Consider the following 17,481-nt stretch of genomic DNA (forward strand, 5'->3'; position numbering starts at 1 on the left):
GTGAAATTTTCAAAAATCCAGAAAATTGGCTGAAAACGACTAAATATCAAGGACTCATTGGGCGAATCGCTCTGGAACTAAAATTGGAACGCTCACTGACATTTGCCCAATCTGAAAGTCTGATAAACGCCGGAAAAATGACTAAGTCCAAAAACTAATTTTTTTCAACTTTTTTCAATTTTACCCCCGTGGGATATATATTCTACCCACACACATTTGGAACTCTCCTGGGGTACCCTCACACATATTATTCCCTCATTTAGTGGATATTTTCACAAAAAAGTGAAATTTTCAAAAATCCAGAAAATTGGCTGAAAACGACTAAATATCAAGGACTCATTGGGCGAATCGCTCTGGAACTGAAATCGAAACGCTCACTGACATTTGCCCTATCTGAAAGTCTGATAAACGTCGGAAAAATGACTAAGTCCAAAAAAAAAATTTTTTCAACTTTTTTCAATTTTACCCCCGTGGGATATATATTCTACCCACACACATTTGGAACTCTCCTGGGGTACCCTCACACATATTATTCCCTCATTTAGTGGATATTTTCACAAAAAAGTGAAATTTTCAAAAATCCAGAAAATTGGCTGAAAACGACTAAATATCAAGGACTCATTGGGCGAATCGCTCTGGAACTGAAATCGGAACGCTCACTGACATTTGCCCTATCTGAAAGTCTGATAAACGTCGGAAAAATGACTAAGTCCAAAAAAAAATTTTTTTAAACTTTTTTCAATTTTACCCCCGTGGGATATATATTCTACCCACACACATTTGGAACTCTCCTGGGGTACCCTCACACATATTATTCCCTCATTTAGTGGATATTTTCACAAAAAAGTGAAATTTTCAAAAATCCAGAAAATTGGCTGAAAACGACTAAATATCAAGGACTCATTGGGCGAATCGCTCTGGAACTGAAATCGGAACGCTCACTGACATTTGCCCTATCTGAAAGTCTGATAAACGTCGGAAAAATGACTAAGTCCAAAAAAAAATTTTTTTAAACTTTTTTCAATTTTACCCCCGTGGGATATATATTCTACCCACACACATTTGGAACTCTCCTGGGGTACCCTCACACATATTATTCCCTCATTTAGTGGATATTTTCACAAAAAAGTGAAATTTTCAAAAATCCAGAAAATTGGCTGAAAACGACTAAATATCAAGGACTCATTGGGCGAATCGCTCTGGAACTAAAATTGGAACGCTCACTGACATTTGCCCAATCTGAAAGTCTGATAAACGCCGGAAAAATGACTAAGTCCAAAAAATAATTTTTTTCAACTTTTTTCAATTTTACCCCCGTGGGATATATATTCTACCCACACACATTTGGAACTCTCCTGGGGTACCCTCACACATATTATTCCCTCATTTAGTGGATATTTTCACAAAAAAGTGAAATTTTCAAAAATCCAGAAAATTGGCTGAAAACGACTAAATATCAAGGACTCATTGGGCGAATCGCTCTGGAACTAAAATTGGAACGCTCACTGACATTTGCCCAATCTGAAAGTCTGATAAACGCCGGAAAAATGACTAAGTCCAAAAACTAATTTTTTTCAACTTTTTTCAATTTTACCCCCGTGGGATATATATTCTACCCACACACATTTGGAACTCTCCTGGGGTACCCTCACACATATTATTCCCTCATTTAGTGGATATTTTCACAAAAAAGTGAAATTTTCAAAAATCCAGAAAATTGGCTGAAAACGACTAAATATCAAGGACTCATTGGGCGAATCGCTCTGGAACTAAAATTGGAACGCTCACTGACATTTGCCCAATCTGAAAGTCTGATAAACGCCGGAAAAATGACTAAGTCCAAAAAATAATTTTTTTCAACTTTTTTCAATTTTACCCCCGTGGGATATATATTCTACCCACACACATTTGGAACTCTCCTGGGGTACCCTCACACATATTATTCCCTCATTTAGTGGATATTTTCACAAAAAAGTGAAATTTTCAAAAATCCAGAAAATTGGCTGAAAACGACTAAATATCAAGGACTCATTGGGCGAATCGCTCTGGAACTAAAATTGGAACGCTCACTGACATTTGCCCAATCTGAAAGTCTGATAAACGCCGGAAAAATGACTAAGTCCAAAAACTAATTTTTTTCAACTTTTTTCAATTTTACCCCCGTGGGATATATATTCTACCCACACACATTTGGAACTCTCCTGGGGTACCCTCACACATATTATTCCCTCATTTAGTGGATATTTTCACAAAAAAGTGAAATTTTCAAAAATCCAGAAAATTGGCTGAAAACGACTAAATATCAAGGACTCATTGGGCGAATCGCTCTGGAACTGAAATCGAAACGCTCACTGACATTTGCCCTATCTGAAAGTCTGATAAACGTCGGAAAAATGACTAAGTCCAAAAAAAAAATTTTTTCAACTTTTTTCAATTTTACCCCCGTGGGATATATATTCTACCCACACACATTTGGAACTCTCCTGGGGTACCCTCACACATATTATTCCCTCATTTAGTGGATATTTTCACAAAAAAGTGAAATTTTCAAAAATCCAGAAAATTGGCTGAAAACGACTAAATATCAAGGACTCATTGGGCGAATCGCTCTGGAACTGAAATCGGAACGCTCACTGACATTTGCCCTATCTGAAAGTCTGATAAACGTCGGAAAAATGACTAAGTCCAAAAAAAAATTTTTTTAAACTTTTTTCAATTTTACCCCCGTGGGATATATATTCTACCCACACACATTTGGAACTCTCCTGGGGTACCCTCACACATATTATTCCCTCATTTAGTGGATATTTTCACAAAAAAGTGAAATTTTCAAAAATCCAGAAAATTGGCTGAAAACTACTAAATATCAAGGACTCATTGGGCGAATCGCTCTGGAACTGAAATCGGAACTCTCACTGACATTTCCCCTATCTGAAAGTCTGATAAACGTCGGAAAAATGACTAAGTCTAAAAAAAAATTTTTTTCAACTTTTTTCAATTTTACCCCCGTGGGATATATATTCTACCCACACACATTTGGAACTCTCCTGGGGTACCCTCACACATATTATTCCCTCATTTAGTGGATATTTTCACAAAAAAGTGAAATTTTCAAAAATCCAGAAAATTGGCTGAAAACGACTAAATATCAAGGACTCATTGGGCGAATCGCTCTGGAACTAAAATTGGAACACTCACTGACATTTGCCCAATCTGAAAGTCTGATAAACGCCGGAAAAATGACTAAGTCCAAAAAATAATTTTTTTCAACTTTTTTCAATTTTACCCCCGTGGGATATATATTCTACCCACACACATTTGGAACTCTCCTGGGGTACCCTCACACATATTATTCCCTCATTTAGTGGATATTTTCACAGAAAAGTGAAATTTTCAAAAATCCAGAAAATTTGCTGAAAACGACTAAATATCAAGGACTCATTGGGCGAATCGCTCTGGAACTGAAATCGGAACTCTCACTGACATTTCCCCTATCTGAAAGTCTGATAAACGTCGGAAAAATGACTAAGTCCAAAAAAAAAATTTTTTCAACTTTTTTCAATTTTACCCCCGTGGGATATATATTCTACCCACACACATTTGGAACTCTCCTGGGGTACCCTCACACATATTATTCCCTCATTTAGTGGATATTTTCACAAAAAAGTGAAATTTTCAAAAATCCAGAAAATTGGCTGAAAACTACTAAATATCAAGGACTCATTGGGCGAATCGCTCTGGAACTGAAATCGGAACTCTCACTGACATTTCCCCTATCTGAAAGTCTGATAAACGTCGGAAAAATGACTAAGTCCAAAAAAAATTTTTTTTCAACTTTTTTCAATTTTACCCCCGTGGGATATATATTCTACCCACACACATTTGGAACTCTCCTGGGGTACCCTCACACATATTATTCCCTCATTTAGTGGATATTTTCACAAAAAAGTGAAATTTTCAAAAATCCAGAAAATTGGCTGAAAACGACTAAATATCAAGGACTCATTGGGCGAATCGCTCTGGAACTGAAATCGGAATGCTCACTGACATTTGCCCTATCTGAAAGTCTGATAAACGTCGGAAAAATGACTAAGTCCAAAAAAAAAATTTTTTCAACTTTTTTCAATTTTGCCCCCGTGGGATATATATTCTACCCACACACATTTGGAACTCTCCTGGGGTACCCTCACACATATTATTCCCTCATTTAGTGGATATTTTCACAAAAAAGTGAAATTTTCAAAAATCCAGAAAATTGGCTGAAAACGACTAAATATCAAGGACTCATTGGGCGAATCGCTCTGGAACTAAAATTGGAACGCTCACTGACATTTGCCCAATCTGAAAGTCTGATAAACGCCGGAAAAATGACTAAGTCCAAAAAATAATTTTTTTCAACTTTTTTCAATTTTACCCCCGTGGGATATATATTCTACCCACACACATTTGGAACTCTCCTGGGGTACCCTCACACATATTATTCCCTCATTTAGTGGATATTTTCACAAAAAAGTGAAATTTTCAAAAATCCAGAAAATTGGCTGAAAACGACTAAATATCAAGGACTCATTGGGCGAATCGCTCTGGAACTAAAATTGGAACGCTCACTGACATTTGCCCAATCTGAAAGTCTGATAAACGCCGGAAAAATGACTAAGTCCAAAAACTAATTTTTTTCAACTTTTTTCAATTTTACCCCCGTGGGATATATATTCTACCCACACACATTTGGAACTCTCCTGGGGTACCCTCACACATATTATTCCCTCATTTAGTGGATATTTTCACAAAAAAGTGAAATTTTCAAAAATCCAGAAAATTGGCTGAAAACGACTAAATATCAAGGACTCATTGGGCGAATCGCTCTGGAACTGAAATCGAAACGCTCACTGACATTTGCCCTATCTGAAAGTCTGATAAACGTCGGAAAAATGACTAAGTCCAAAAAAAAAATTTTTTCAACTTTTTTCAATTTTACCCCCGTGGGATATATATTCTACCCACACACATTTGGAACTCTCCTGGGGTACCCTCACACATATTATTCCCTCATTTAGTGGATATTTTCACAAAAAAGTGAAATTTTCAAAAATCCAGAAAATTGGCTGAAAACGACTAAATATCAAGGACTCATTGGGCGAATCGCTCTGGAACTGAAATCGGAACGCTCACTGACATTTGCCCTATCTGAAAGTCTGATAAACGTCGGAAAAATGACTAAGTCCAAAAAAAAATTTTTTTAAACTTTTTTCAATTTTACCCCCGTGGGATATATATTCTACCCACACACATTTGGAACTCTCCTGGGGTACCCTCACACATATTATTCCCTCATTTAGTGGATATTTTCACAAAAAAGTGAAATTTTCAAAAATCCAGAAAATTGGCTGAAAACGACTAAATATCAAGGACTCATTGGGCGAATCGCTCTGGAACTGAAATCGGAACGCTCACTGACATTTGCCCTATCTGAAAGTCTGATAAACGTCGGAAAAATGACTAAGTCCAAAAAAAAATTTTTTTAAACTTTTTTCAATTTTACCCCCGTGGGATATATATTCTACCCACACACATTTGGAACTCTCCTGGGGTACCCTCACACATATTATTCCCTCATTTAGTGGATATTTTCACAAAAAAGTGAAATTTTCAAAAATCCAGAAAATTGGCTGAAAACGACTAAATATCAAGGACTCATTGGGCGAATCGCTCTGGAACTAAAATTGGAACGCTCACTGACATTTGCCCAATCTGAAAGTCTGATAAACGCCGGAAAAATGACTAAGTCCAAAAAATAATTTTTTTCAACTTTTTTCAATTTTACCCCCGTGGGATATATATTCTACCCACACACATTTGGAACTCTCCTGGGGTACCCTCACACATATTATTCCCTCATTTAGTGGATATTTTCACAAAAAAGTGAAATTTTCAAAAATCCAGAAAATTGGCTGAAAACGACTAAATATCAAGGACTCATTGGGCGAATCGCTCTGGAACTAAAATTGGAACGCTCACTGACATTTGCCCAATCTGAAAGTCTGATAAACGCCGGAAAAATGACTAAGTCCAAAAACTAATTTTTTTCAACTTTTTTCAATTTTACCCCCGTGGGATATATATTCTACCCACACACATTTGGAACTCTCCTGGGGTACCCTCACACATATTATTCCCTCATTTAGTGGATATTTTCACAAAAAAGTGAAATTTTCAAAAATCCAGAAAATTGGCTGAAAACGACTAAATATCAAGGACTCATTGGGCGAATCGCTCTGGAACTGAAATCGAAACGCTCACTGACATTTGCCCTATCTGAAAGTCTGATAAACGTCGGAAAAATGACTAAGTCCAAAAAAAAAATTTTTTCAACTTTTTTCAATTTTACCCCCGTGGGATATATATTCTACCCACACACATTTGGAACTCTCCTGGGGTACCCTCACACATATTATTCCCTCATTTAGTGGATATTTTCACAAAAAAGTGAAATTTTCAAAAATCCAGAAAATTGGCTGAAAACGACTAAATATCAAGGACTCATTGGGCGAATCGCTCTGGAACTGAAATCGGAACGCTCACTGACATTTGCCCTATCTGAAAGTCTGATAAACGTCGGAAAAATGACTAAGTCCAAAAAAAAATTTTTTTAAACTTTTTTCAATTTTACCCCCGTGGGATATATATTCTACCCACACACATTTGGAACTCTCCTGGGGTACCCTCACACATATTATTCCCTCATTTAGTGGATATTTTCACAAAAAAGTGAAATTTTCAAAAATCCAGAAAATTGGCTGAAAACTACTAAATATCAAGGACTCATTGGGCGAATCGCTCTGGAACTGAAATCGGAACTCTCACTGACATTTCCCCTATCTGAAAGTCTGATAAACGTCGGAAAAATGACTAAGTCTAAAAAAAAATTTTTTTCAACTTTTTTCAATTTTACCCCCGTGGGATATATATTCTACCCACACACATTTGGAACTCTCCTGGGGTACCCTCACACATATTATTCCCTCATTTAGTGGATATTTTCACAAAAAAGTGAAATTTTCAAAAATCCAGAAAATTGGCTGAAAACGACTAAATATCAAGGACTCATTGGGCGAATCGCTCTGGAACTAAAATTGGAACACTCACTGACATTTGCCCAATCTGAAAGTCTGATAAACGCCGGAAAAATGACTAAGTCCAAAAAATAATTTTTTTCAACTTTTTTCAATTTTACCCCCGTGGGATATATATTCTACCCACACACATTTGGAACTCTCCTGGGGTACCCTCACACATATTATTCCCTCATTTAGTGGATATTTTCACAGAAAAGTGAAATTTTCAAAAATCCAGAAAATTTGCTGAAAACGACTAAATATCAAGGACTCATTGGGCGAATCGCTCTGGAACTGAAATCGGAACTCTCACTGACATTTCCCCTATCTGAAAGTCTGATAAACGTCGGAAAAATGACTAAGTCCAAAAAAAAATTTTTTTCAACTTTTTTCAATTTTACCCCCGTGGGATATATATTCTACCCACACACATTTGGAACTCTCCTGGGGTACCCTCACACATATTATTCCCTCATTTAGTGGATATTTTCACAAAAAAGTGAAATTTTCAAAAATCCAGAAAATTGGCTGAAAACGACTAAATATCAAGGACTCATTGGGCGAATCGCTCTGGAACTAAAATTGGAACGCTCACTGACATTTGCCCAATCTGAAAGTCTGATAAACGCCGGAAAAATGACTAAGTCCAAAAAATAATTTTTTTCAACTTTTTTCAATTTTACCCCCGTGGGATATATATTCTACCCACACACATTTGGAACTCTCCTGGGGTACCCTCACACATATTATTCCCTCATTTAGTGGATATTTTCACAAAAAAGTGAAATTTTCAAAAATCCAGAAAATTGGCTGAAAACGACTAAATATCAAGGACTCATTGGGCGAATCGCTCTGGAACTAAAATTGGAACGCTCACTGACATTTGCCCAATCTGAAAGTCTGATAAACGCCGGAAAAATGACTAAGTCCAAAAACTAATTTTTTTCAACTTTTTTCAATTTTACCCCCGTGGGATATATATTCTACCCACACACATTTGGAACTCTCCTGGGGTACCCTCACACATATTATTCCCTCATTTAGTGGATATTTTCACAAAAAAGTGAAATTTTCAAAAATCCAGAAAATTGGCTGAAAACGACTAAATATCAAGGACTCATTGGGCGAATCGCTCTGGAACTGAAATCGAAACGCTCACTGACATTTGCCCTATCTGAAAGTCTGATAAACGTCGGAAAAATGACTAAGTCCAAAAAAAAAATTTTTTCAACTTTTTTCAATTTTACCCCCGTGGGATATATATTCTACCCACACACATTTGGAACTCTCCTGGGGTACCCTCACACATATTATTCCCTCATTTAGTGGATATTTTCACAAAAAAGTGAAATTTTCAAAAATCCAGAAAATTGGCTGAAAACGACTAAATATCAAGGACTCATTGGGCGAATCGCTCTGGAACTGAAATCGGAACGCTCACTGACATTTGCCCTATCTGAAAGTCTGATAAACGTCGGAAAAATGACTAAGTCCAAAAAAAAATTTTTTTCAACTTTTTTCAATTTTACCCCCGTGGGATATATATTCTACCCACACACATTTGGAACTCTCCTGGGGTACCCTCACACATATTATTCCCTCATTTAGTGGATATTTTCACAAAAAAGTGAAATTTTCAAAAATCCAGAAAATTGGCTGAAAACTACTAAATATCAAGGACTCATTGGGCGAATCGCTCTGGAACTGAAATCGGAACTCTCACTGACATTTCCCCTATCTGAAAGTCTGATAAACGTCGGAAAAATGACTAAGTCTAAAAAAAAATTTTTTTCAACTTTTTTCAATTTTACCCCCGTGGGATATATATTCTACCCACACACATTTGGAACTCTCCTGGGGTACCCTCACACATATTATTCCCTCATTTAGTGGATATTTTCACAAAAAAGTGAAATTTTCAAAAATCCAGAAAATTGGCTGAAAACGACTAAATATCAAGGACTCATTGGGCGAATCGCTCTGGAACTAAAATTGGAACGCTCACTGACATTTGCCCAATCTGAAAGTCTGATAAACGCCGGAAAAATGACTAAGTCCAAAAAATAATTTTTTTCAACTTTTTTCAATTTTACCCCCGTGGGATATATATTCTACCCACACACATTTGGAACTCTCCTGGGGTACCCTCACACATATTATTCCCTCATTTAGTGGATATTTTCACAGAAAAGTGAAATTTTCAAAAATCCAGAAAATTTGCTGAAAACGACTAAATATCAAGGACTCATTGGGCGAATCGCTCTGGAACTGAAATCGGAACTCTCACTGACATTTCCCCTATCTGAAAGTCTGATAAACGTCGGAAAAATGACTAAGTCCAAAAAAAAATTTTTTTCAACTTTTTTCAATTTTACCCCCGTGGGATATATATTCTACCCACACACATTTGGAACTCTCCTGGGGTACCCTCACACATATTATTCCCTCATTTAGTGGATATTTTCACAAAAAAGTGAAATTTTCAAAAATCCAGAAAATTGGCTGAAAACGACTAAATATCAAGGACTCATTGGGCGAATCGCTCTGGAACTAAAATTGGAACGCTCACTGACATTTGCCCAATCTGAAAGTCTGATAAACGCCGGAAAAATGACTAAGTCCAAAAAATAATTTTTTTCAACTTTTTTCAATTTTACCCCCGTGGGATATATATTCTACCCACACACATTTGGAACTCTCCTGGGGTACCCTCACACATATTATTCCCTCATTTAGTGGATATTTTCACAAAAAAGTGAAATTTTCAAAAATCCAGAAAATTGGCTGAAAACGACTAAATATCAAGGACTCATTGGGCGAATCGCTCTGGAACTAAAATTGGAACGCTCACTGACATTTGCCCAATCTGAAAGTCTGATAAACGCCGGAAAAATGACTAAGTCCAAAAACTAATTTTTTTCAACTTTTTTCAATTTTACCCCCGTGGGATATATATTCTACCCACACACATTTGGAACTCTCCTGGGGTACCCTCACACATATTATTCCCTCATTTAGTGGATATTTTCACAAAAAAGTGAAATTTTCAAAAATCCAGAAAATTGGCTGAAAACGACTAAATATCAAGGACTCATTGGGCGAATCGCTCTGGAACTGAAATCGAAACGCTCACTGACATTTGCCCTATCTGAAAGTCTGATAAACGTCGGAAAAATGACTAAGTCCAAAAAAAAAATTTTTTCAACTTTTTTCAATTTTACCCCCGTGGGATATATATTCTACCCACACACATTTGGAACTCTCCTGGGGTACCCTCACACATATTATTCCCTCATTTAGTGGATATTTTCACAAAAAAGTGAAATTTTCAAAAATCCAGAAAATTGGCTGAAAACGACTAAATATCAAGGACTCATTGGGCGAATCGCTCTGGAACTGAAATCGGAACGCTCACTGACATTTGCCCTATCTGAAAGTCTGATAAACGTCGGAAAAATGACTAAGTCCAAAAAAAAATTTTTTTCAACTTTTTTCAATTTTACCCCCGTGGGATATATATTCTACCCACACACATTTGGAACTCTCCTGGGGTACCCTCACACATATTATTCCCTCATTTAGTGGATATTTTCACAAAAAAGTGAAATTTTCAAAAATCCAGAAAATTGGCTGAAAACTACTAAATATCAAGGACTCATTGGGCGAATCGCTCTGGAACTGAAATCGGAACTCTCACTGACATTTCCCCTATCTGAAAGTCTGATAAACGTCGGAAAAATGACTAAGTCTAAAAAAAAATTTTTTTTAACTTTTTTCAATTTTACCCCCGTGGGATATATATTCTACCCACACACATTTGGAACTCTCCTGGGGTACCCTCACACATATTATTCCCTCATTTAGTGGATATTTTCACAGAAAAGTGAAATTTTCAAAAATCCAGAAAATTTGCTGAAAACGACTAAATATCAAGGACTCATTGGGCGAATCGCTCTGGAACTAAAATTGGAACGCTCACTGACATTTGCCCAATCTGAAAGTCTGATAAACGCCGGAAAAATGACTAAGTCCAAAAAATAATTTTTTTCAACTTTTTTCAATTTTACCCCCGTGGGATATATATTCTACCCACACACATTTGGAACTCTCCTGGGGTACCCTCACACATATTATTCCCTCATTTAGTGGATATTTTCACAAAAAAGTGAAATTTTCAAAAATCCAGAAAATTGGCTGAAAACGACTAAATATCAAGGACTCATTGGGCGAATCGCTCTGGAACTGAAATCGGAACGCTCACTGACATTTCCCCTATCTGAAAGTCTGATAAACGTCGGAAAAATGACTAAGTCCAAAAAAAAATTTTTTTCAACTTTTTTCAATTTTACCCCCGTGGGATATATATTCTACCCACACACATTTGGAACTCTCCTGGGGTACCCTCACACATATTATTCCCTCATTTAGTGGATATTTTCACAAAAAAGTGAAATTTTCAAAAATCCAGAAAATTGGCTGAAAACGACTAAATATCAAGGACTCATTGGGCGAATCGCTCTGGAACTGAAATCGGAACGCTCACTGACATTTGCCCTATTTGAAAGTTTGATAAACGTCGGAAAAATGACTAAGTCCAAAAAAAATTTTTTTTCAACTTTTTTCAATTTTACCCCCGTGGGATATATATTCTACCCACACACATTTGGAACTCTCCTGGGGTACCCTCACACATATTATTCCCTCATTTAGTGGATATTTTCACAAAAAAGTGAAATTTTCAAAAATCCAGAAAATTGGCTGAAAACGACTAAATATCAAGGACTCATTGGGCGAATCGCTCTGGAACTGAAATCGGAACGCTCACTGACATTTGCCCTATCTGAAAGTCTGATAAACGTCGGAAAAATGACTAAGTCCAAAAAAAAAATTTTTTCAACTTTTTTCAATTTTACCCCCGTGGGATATATATTCTACCCACACACATTTGGAACTCTCCTGGGGTACCCTCACACATATTATTCCCTCATTTAGTGGATATTTTCACAGAAAAGTGAAATTTTCAAAAATCCAGAAAATTGGCTGAAAACGACTAAATATCAAGGACTCATTGGGCGAATCGCTCTGGAACTGAAATCGGAACTCTCACTGACATTTCCCCTATCTGAAAGTCTGATAAACGTCGGAAAAATGACTAAGTCCAAAAAAAAATTTTTTTCAACTTTTTTCAATTTTACCCCCGTGGGATATATATTCTACCCACACACATTTGGAACTCTCCTGGGGTACCCTCACACATATTATTCCCTCATTTAGTGGATATTTTCACAAAAAAGTGAAATTTTCAAAAATCCAGAAAATTGGCTGAAAACGACTAAATATCAAGGACTCATTGGGCGAATCGCTCTGGAACTAAAATTGGAACGCTCACTGACATTTGCCCAATCTGAAAGTCTGATAAACGCCGGAAAAATGACTAAGTCCAAAAAATAATTTTTTTCAACTTTTTTCAATTTTACCCCCGTGGGATATATATTCTACCCACACACATTTGGAACTCTCCTGGGGTACCCTCACACATATTATTCCCTCATTTAGTGGATATTTTCACAAAAAAGTGAAATTTTCAAAAATCCAGAAAATTGGCTGAAAACGACTAAATATCAAGGACTCATTGGGCGAATCGCTCTGGAACTGAAATCGGAACGCTCACTGACATTTGCCCTATTTGAAAGTTTGATAAACGTCGGAAAAATGACTAAGTCCAAAAAAAATTTTTTTTCAACTTTTTTCAATTTTACCCCCGTGGGATATATATTCTACCCACACACATTTGGAACTCTCCTGGGGTACCCTCACACATATTATTCCCTCATTTAGTGGATATTTTCACAAAAAAGTGAAATTTTCAAAAATCCAGAAAATTGGCTGAAAACGACTAAATATCAAGGACTCATTGGGCGAATCGCTCTGGAACTGAAATCGGAACGCTCACTGACATTTGCCCTATCTGAAAGTCTGATAAACGTCGGAAAAATGACTAAGTCCAAAAAAAAAATTTTTTCAACTTTTTTCAATTTTGCCCCCGTGGGATATATATTCTACCCACACACATTTGGAACTCTCCTGGGGTACCCTCACACATATTATTCCCTCATTTAGTGGATATTTTCACAAAAAAGTGAAATTTTCAAAAATCCAGAAAATTGGCTGAAAACGACTAAATATCAAGGACTCATTGGGCGAATCGCTCTGGAACTAAAATTGGAACGCTCACTGACATTTGCCCAATCTGAAAGTCTGATAAACGCCGGAAAAATGACTAAGTCCAAAAAATAATTTTTTTCAACTTTTTTCAATTTTACCCCCGTGGGATATATATTCTACCCACACACATTTGGAACTCTCCTGGGGTACCCTCACACATATTATTCCCTCATTTAGTGGATATTTTCACAAAAAAGTGAAATTTTCAAAAATCCAGAAAATTGGCTGAAAACTACTAAATATCAAGGACTCATTGGGCGAATCGCTCTGGAACTAAAATTGGAACGCTCACTGACATTTGCCCAATCTGAAAGTCTGATAAACGCCGGAAAAATGACTAAGTCCAAAAACTAATTTTTTTCAACTTTTTTCAATTTTACCCCCGTGGGATATATATTCTACCCACACACATTTGGAACTCTCCTGGGGTACCCTCACACATATTATTCCCTCATTTAGTGGATATTTTCACAAAAAAGTGAAATTTTCAAAAATCCAGAAAATTGGCTGAAAACGACTAAATATCAAGGACTCATTGGGCGAATCGCTCTGGAACTGAAATCGAAACGCTCACTGACATTTGCCCTATCTGAAAGTCTGATAAACGTCGGAAAAATGACTAAGTCCAAAAAAAAATTTTTTTCAACTTTTTTCAATTTTACCCCCGTGGGATATATATTCTACCCACACACATTTGGAACTCTCCTGGGGTACCCTCACACATATTATTCCCTCATTTAGTGGATATTTTCACAAAAAAGTGAAATTTTCAAAAATCCAGAAAATTGGCTGAAAACGACTAAATATCAAGGACTCATTGGGCGAATCGCTCTGGAACTGAAATCGGAACGCTCACTGACATTTGCCCTATCTGAAAGTCTGATAAACGTCGGAAAAATGACTAAGTCCAAAAAAAAAATTTTTTCAACTTTTTTCAATTTTACCCCCGTGGGATATATATTCTACCCACACACATTTGGAACTCTCCTGGGGTACCCTCACACATATTATTCCCTCATTTAGTGGATATTTTCACAAAAAAGTGAAATTTTCAAAAATCCAGAAAATTGGCTGAAAACGACTAAATATCAAGGACTCATTGGGCGAATCGCTCTGGAACTGAAATCGGAACGCTCACTGACATTTGCCCTATCTGAAAGTCTGATAAACGTCGGAAAAATGACTAAGTCCAAAAAAAAAATTTTTTCAACTTTTTTCAATTTTACCCCCGTGGGATATATATTCTACCCACACACATTTGGAACTCTCCTGGGGTACCCTCACACATATTATTCCCTCATTTAGTGGATATTTTCACAGAAAAGTGAAATTTTCAAAAATCCAGAAAATTGGCTGAAAACGACTAAATATCAAGGACTCATTGGGCGAATCGCTCTGGAACTGAAATCGGAACTCTCACTGACATTTCCCCTATCTGAAAGTCTGATAAACGTCGGAAAAATGACTAAGTCCAAAAAAAAATTTTTTTCAACTTTTTTCAATTTTACCCCCGTGGGATATATATTCTACCCACACACATTTGGAACTCTCCTGGGGTACCCGCACACATATTATTCCCTCATTTAGTGGATATTTTCACAAAAAAGTGAAATTTTCAAAAATCCAGAAAATTGGCTGAAAACGACTAAATATCAAGGACTCATTGGGCGAATCGCTCTGGAACTAAAATTGGAACGCTCACTGACATTTGCCCAATCTGAAAGTCTGATAAACGCCGGAAAAATGACTAAGTCCAAAAAATAATTTTTTTCAACTTTTTTCAATTTTACCCCCGTGGGATATATATTCTACCCACACACATTTGGAACTCTCCTGGGGTACCCTCACACATATTATTCCCTCATTTAGTGGATATTTTCACAAAAAAGTGAAATTTTCAAAAATCCAGAAAATTGGCTGAAAACGACTAAATATCAAGGACTCATTGGGCGAATCGCTCTGGAACTGAAATCGGAACGCTCACTGACATTTGCCCTATTTGAAAGTTTGATAAACGTCGGAAAAATGACTAAGTCCAAAAAAAATTTTTTTTCAACTTTTTTCAATTTTACCCCCGTGGGATATATATTCTACCCACACACATTTGGAACTCTCCTGGGGTACCCTCACACATATTATTCCCTCATTTAGTGGATATTTTCACAAAAAAGTGAAATTTTCAAAAATCCAGAAAATTGGCTGAAAACGACTAAATATCAAGGATTCATTGGGCGAATCGCTCTGGAACTGAAATCGGAACGCTCACTGACATTTGCCCTATCTGAAAGTCTGATAAACGTCGGAAAAATGACTAAGTCCAAAAAAAAAATTTTTTCAACTTTTTTCAATTTTGCCCCCGTGGGATATATATTCTACCCACACACATTTGGAACTCTCCTGGGGTACCCTCACACATATTATTCCCTCATTTAGTGGATATTTTCACAAAAAAGTGAAATTTTCAAAAATCCAAAAAATTGGCTGAAAACGACCAAATATCAAGGACTCATTGGGCGAATCGCTCTGGAACTAAAATTGGAATGCTCACTGACATTTGCCCAATCTGAAAGTCTGATAAACGCTGGAAAAATGACTAAGTCCAAAAAATAATTTTTTTCAACTTTTTTCAATTTTACCCCCGTGGGATATATATTCTACCCACACACATTTGGAACTCTCCTGGGGTACCCTCACACATATTATTCCCTCATTTAGTGGATATTTTCACAAAAAAGTGAAATTTTCAAAAATCCAGAAAATTGGCTGAAAACGACTAAATATCAAGGACTCATTGGGCGAATCGCTCTGGAACTAAAATTGGAACGCTCACTGACATTTGCCCAATCTGAAAGTCTGATAAACGCCGGAAAAATGACTAAGTCCAAAAAATAATTTTTTTCAACTTTTTTCAATTTTACCCCCGTGGGATATATATTCTACCCACACACATTTGGAACTCTCCTGGGGTACCCTCACACATATTATTCCCTCATTTAGTGGATATTTTCACAAAAAAGTGAAATTTTCAAAAATCCAGAAAATTGGCTGAAAACGACTAAATATCAAGGACTCATTGGGCGAATCGCTCTGGAACTAAAATTGGAACGCTCACTGACATTTGCCCAATCTGAAAGTCTGATAAACGCCGGAAAAATGACTAAGTCCAAAAAATATTTTTTTTCAACTTTTTTCAATTTTACCCCCGTGGGATATATATTCTACCCACACACATTTGGAACTCTCCTGGGGTACCCTCACACATATTATTCCCTCATTTAGTGGATATTTTCACAAAAAAGTGAAATTTTCAAAAATCCAGAAAATTGGCTGAAAACGACTAAATATCAAGGACTCATTGGGCGAATCGCTCTGGAACTGAAATCGGAACGCTCACTGACATTTCCCCTATCTGAAAATCTGATAAACGTCGGAAAAATGACTAAGTCCCAAAAAAAAAATTTTTCAACTTTTTTCAATTTTACCCCCGTGGGATATATATTCTACCCACACACATTTGGAACTCTCCTGGGGTACCCTCACACATATTATTCCCTCATTTAGTGGATATTTTCACAAAAAAGTGAAATTTTCAAAAATCCAGAAAATTGGCTGAAAACGACTAAATATCAAGGACTCATTGGGCGAATCGCTCTGGAACTGAAATCGGAACGCTCACTGACATTTGCCCTATTTGAAAGTTTGATAAACGTCGGAAAAATGACTAAGTCCAAAAAAAATTTTTTTTCAACTTTTTTCAATTTTACCCCCGTGGGATATATATTCTACCCACACACATTTGGAACTCTCCTGGGGTACCCTCACACATATTATTCCCTCATTTAGTGGATATTTTCACAAAAAAGTGAAATTTTCAAAAATCCAGAAAATTGGCTGAAAACGACTAAATATCAAGGACTCATTGGGCGAATCGCTCTGGAACTGAAATCGGAACGCTCACTGACATTTGCCCTATCTGAAAGTCTGATAAACGTCGGAAAAATGACTAAGTCCAAAAAAAAAATTTTTTCAACTTTTTTCAATTTTGCCCCCGTGGGATATATATTCTACCCACACACATTTGGAACTCTCCTGGGGTACCCTCACGCATATTATTCCCTCATTTAGTGGATATTTTCACAAA

Source organism: Phyllobates terribilis, unplaced genomic scaffold, assembly GCF_046119375.1.
Source record: "Phyllobates terribilis strain yellow unplaced genomic scaffold, ASM4611937v1 Scaffold_2__4_contigs__length_985480577, whole genome shotgun sequence".
Lineage (NCBI taxonomy): Eukaryota > Metazoa > Chordata > Amphibia > Anura > Dendrobatidae > Phyllobates > Phyllobates terribilis.